Raw genomic sequence first — 5317 nt, 5'->3', positions numbered from 1 at the left:
GTTAAAGATGAAGTGAAGAAGGAAGTTAAAGAGGAAGTCAAGAAGGAAGTTAAAGACGAAGTCAATGAGTAAGTTAAAGATGAAGTCAAGAAGGAAGTTAAAGAGGAAAAAAATAATTAAAACCAGGTTATGTAAGGGGCGACCTACTTCCTTAGGCGAGAAACAACATTAACGGGAATTCAAACTGTTCACACACACACACACACACACACACACACACACACACACACACACACACACACTCTTCCTATCTAAAACAGTCACGATAATATAGAGATAAGAAACATTTAATAAAGGAAAGAGAAGGGTTTTTTTTACCAGACTGGAGGTGAGATTCTTAAAGGTTAGTCGGTAAATGATTTTGTAAGTCTAACATAATTTAACCTTATCTAACGTAATATAACCTGATGTATCCTCACCTCACCCAACCTAACCTAACCTAACCTAGCCTAACCTAACCTAACCTTATCTAACGTAATATAACCTGATTTAACCTCACCTAACCCAACCCAACGTAATATAACCCAACATATCCTAATGTAACCTATTCAACCAATCTAACCTAACCTAATTTAACCTTATCTAACCTAACCTCCAACCGAACCAAAACCCAACCAAACCAAACCACATCCCAACCACCAAAACAAACCTGATGATTTAATAATCCCTTAACAATTGACATTAATCGAAGACCAAAACGAAATATCTAACCAAGCGACTCAACCTTAACTCGAGGCGTTCACTTAGCAACAACAAACTCAAATAAGGTTTTTTGAACCTTCATTTTTCTGTCCCAACTGTTGCTATGGAGCATTGATCGAATTAACAAAAGAGAGAGAGAGAGAGAGAGATTGTATGTGTGTGTGGGGGAGGTTATGTGTATGTTTGTATGTCTGTGTATGGATGAGAGAGAGAGAGAGAGAGAGAGAGAGAGAGAGATTGTGTGTGTGTGTGTGTGTGTGTGTGTAGACAAGCTAGTGGACGAGCGTGGAGGATGCGGCGGCCCACCCACTGCACTATGGCACACCACCTCGAGAGCTGTAATGGTTATTGGCTTAGTCCCACGTTTTGTGAACTCGCATAAAATATTCAGGAAAGAGGTAAAAGCCCCCAGTATAGATTATCGTAGTGAGAATACCAAACACCCACGCTGAAAGCACTCGTAAGAATCGTAGTTTGAGAAGACCAAGTGTACAGCTGTGACCTCAAAGGCTCTCGTAGACGTAGTTCAGAGAGTCAATTTACTTAAGGAACTCGTAAATATCGTAGTTTAAGAATATGAGGAAGTGTAAATAAGAGACTCGTCGTAGTTTAGAAGCACCAAGTAGATCAAGAAGGACTTAGATGATTCTGAAAGCAAAATCATCAACCACACGAGACGAAATACCACTTGATTGGTTATAAACACCGTCGATTTTTTTTCTTTTGTTAACACCTGGCGAATATTTTCCACTACTAATGAAGGGATATTGGCTGGATGGTGGAGGAGGGAGATCGTCTTGATGGTGGAACACGGAACACGGAGAGACACTGGAAACACGGAACACAGGAAGACGCTGACCCACTTCGTACACGGAACACGGGAAGACACTGACCCACTTCGAACACGGAAAGACACTGACCCACTTCGTACACGGAACACGGGAAGACACTGACCCACTTCGTACACGGAACACGGGAAGACATTGACCCACTTCGTACACGGAACACGGAAGACACTGACCCACTTCAACACGGAACACGGAAGACACTGACCCACTTCAAACACGGAACACGGAAGACACCTGACCCACTTCGTAGCACGGAAACGGAGCTCTGAGAAACAATGATCCACTTCGGAAATCCAAGATGAATACTTGAGGAAAATATTGAAGGTAAAGGAAACATTAGAAAATAAATGCTGAAGTAAATCACCTGCCACACCTTAATTACGGAAGGGTGGGGGGGAGGTGAGGGGAGAGGAAGAGGGAATAAAGGAAGGAGGGGAAAGATAAAGGAGAGAGGGGAGGTAAAGGGAAAGAGGAAAGGAAAAGAGGGGAGGTAAAGGAAAAGAGGGGAGGTAAAGGAAAAGAGGGGAGGTAAGGGAAAGAGGGAGGTAGGGAAAGAGGGGAGGTAAAGGAGAGAGGGGAAGGTAAGGGAGAGAGGGGAGGTAAAGGAAAGAGGGGGGTAGATAAGGGAAAGAGGGAGAGGTAAGGGAAAGAGGGGAGGAAGGGAAAGAGGGGAGGAAAGGAGAGAGGGGAGGTAAAGGGAAAGAGGGGGAGGTAAAGGGAGAGAGGGAAGGTAAGGAGAGAGGGGAGAAAGGAAAGAGGGGGAGGTAAGGGAAAAGAGGAGGAGGAAAGAGGGGAGGTAAAGGGAAAGAGGGGAGGTAAAGGGAGAGAGGGAAGGTAAGGAGAGAGGGGGAGGTAAAGGGAAAGAGGGGTAGATAAGGGAAAGAGGGAGAGGTAAGGGAAAGAGGGGAGGTAAAGGGAAAGAGGGGGAGGTAAAGGAAAGAGGGAGAGGTAAGGGAAAGAGGGGAGGTAAGGGGAAAAGAGGGAGGTAAAGGGAAAGAGGGGCAAAGGAGAGAGGGGAGGTAAAGGGAAAGAGGGGAGGTAAAGGAAAGAGGGGGAGGTAAGGGGAAAGAGGGGGAGGTAAGGGAAAGAGGGGGAGGCAAAGGGAAAAGGGAGGGTAAGGGGAAGATGGAGAGGTAAGGGGAATAGGGAGAGGAAGAGGTGGGGAGAATGATAAGGACGAGGATGGGAAGGGAGTGCTATATTTACCTTAAGAGAATAACTATTAAAACGGGTAATGGTAGAGTAGGGGAGGAGGAGGTGGAGGAGAAGGGAGAGGGGGGAGGAGGAGGAGAAGGGAGAGGGGGGAGGAGGAGGAGGAGGAGGGAGGAGGAGGAGGAGGAGGAGGTGAAGGAGAAGGAGGAGGTGGGAGAGGATAAAGGAGAGGAAGGAGGAGGTAAGAAGAGCAGGGAGAGGGAGGTGTAATTAGGGTGGATGAAGAGGTGAGAGGTAAGATGAGGGGTGAGAGAGGTGACTACAGTAAGGGGAAGAGGGAGATGGGAGAGAGGAAGGAAGAGGGAAGGCGAGAAGAAGGGAGAATGAGTCCACAAAACACAACACGCATACATCTTCCCCTTCCCCTTCCTCCCCCCCTTTCCCCCCAAAGCTGCCACCTAGTTATTACGCCTCGTTCACCTTGTCTGATTTACGCGACCTACGCACGCACACACGCACGCACGACACACACACACACACACACACACACACACACACACACACACACACACACACACACACACACACACACACACACACCTTCCTTCCTCCTCCGATAAAGTCATCCATACATCTTGCGTAACAATATATTATTTCACACACCTGCCATGAGGGATTTACACGTCCCAGGAGAGTCAGCTGTTGTTGTCAGGTGTTTGTGTTATCGAGAGAGAAAAACAGACGTGACTCAGTGACTTTGGGCTGTATGGGTTTGTAATTCTCCTTCATATATTTTTTTTCTACTACAGACAAGGTTCCGAAGGTTAACACGCACACTGGACACGTCAGGTTAGGTTAGGTTAGGATTAGGTTAGGTTAGGTTAGGTTAGGTTAGGTCAGGTTAGGTTAGGTTAGGTTAGGTTAGATTAGGTTATTGCCATAACCGCTAAGTTAGATTAGATATGAGATGGGAGTTTATTAATCCTGGGCCTTGATCACCTCAACATGGTATGACTGTAGTGGTACAGGTGTGGCGGTGTGGTACAGGTGTAGTACAGGTGTGGCCAGGTGTGGTCAGGTGTGGTACAGGTGTGGTCAGGTGGTACAGGTGTAGTACAGGTGTGGCCAGGTGTGGTACAGGTGTGGTCAGGTGTGGTACAGGTGTGGTCAGGGCTGTGTGTTTTGTTTCCTCAGCGACAGGACGCGTGGACGGCAGCCACTATAACACTGTCTTGCCCCCTAACGTCAGGCCAATGTACAGTACATCAGGTCGATCACCCTATTGGTTTTTCTGATGAAACTCGACGTTGTGGATAACATGTCAGTAGGCAGGTCGAGGTGACGGCAGGAGTTAAGACATTGCCCTCACCCTTTCTCCTTCCCTCCACACCCTTCTCCCTTTGCTCCCTCCCTTCCATCCCTCCTTTCCTCTCCACCCCCCACCCACCCCACCTTCCCCTCTTCAATCCTCCCTCTTCCCTCTCTTCAGCCCCCTCCCCTCTGTAGTGGCACAGTCTGGCACTACGTCAGGTCGTTTTCTCCGAGCGTCTTGGTGTAATTCGATGGTGTGAGGGAGGGGCGGAGCAGCAGCAGTGGCACGACCCCCTAAAAGGACACCTTCCCAATATTATAGGTCATTTTTGGTCTTTATGGTCGTTTTTCCTATGGGCTGTGGACCGTAACTCGACCGTGGTAAGGGCAAGAGGGGTGAATCATAGCACTGTTTTGTCTCCACCATATTTTGTGCGTATGGTTGTATTTCCTGCTGAGTTATCCACTGAAACTTGACCGAAAGGAAGCGAAACTGGTCAAGGTGAGTATGACACTCATTTCTTCCCTCTGTAGGGTGGTTATGTCACTATCTTGCCTCCAGTACATTCGGTCGTCTCTCCCTTCTATTTCTTATTGGAAGTCGACGTAATGGACACAAGAAATGACATGGCCATCTCCCTTCCTCCGTGGCAAATTATGACACTGTCTTCCTCCTTACACATGACACTATCTTAACCAACCACGTAAGGGTCGATTCTTCCTGGGATTCCTGAATGAAAATCGACGATATAGAGGCGAGATCTTTATAGTGAGTATACTATTGTCTTCCCCCTTCCAAGGAGAGGTATAACACTATCTTACCCCCGTCACGGTACATTTGGTCGTTTCTCCTGTAGTTTATATTGATACCCGACACTGCAGAGACGACACAGGCAAGTATAGCACTGTCTTCCCCCCTCACACGGTACGTTTGGTCGTTTCTCCTGTAGATTTCTATGCAGATACCCGACGTTATGAGGGGGGGTTAACGACATCACCCGAGCGACGCCGTTTAGAATTCAAGAAATGCCATTCCGATAATCCTGCTCACGGACCGTATATGACGGTGGGACACGGAGGGGGAGTGTTAGTGAGAGGGAGGAGTGAGAGGGTTAGTGAGAGGGAGGAGTGAGAGGAAGAGTGTTAGTGAGAGGAAGAGTGTTAGGAGTGAGAGGTGGTGTGTTATGAGGGAGAGGGAGAGAATGAGCCAGGAGAGGAGAGAATGAGCCAGGGAGAGGAGAGGGCAGGGCAGGAGGAGAATGAGCCAGGGAGAGGGAGAGAGAATGAGCCAGGGGAGGAGAGAA

Source organism: Homarus americanus, unplaced genomic scaffold (assembly GCF_018991925.1).
Source record: "Homarus americanus isolate GMGI-L3 unplaced genomic scaffold, GMGI_Hamer_2.0 scaffold15068, whole genome shotgun sequence".
NCBI lineage: Eukaryota > Metazoa > Arthropoda > Malacostraca > Decapoda > Nephropidae > Homarus > Homarus americanus.
This window is presented reverse-complemented; position numbering follows the sequence as displayed.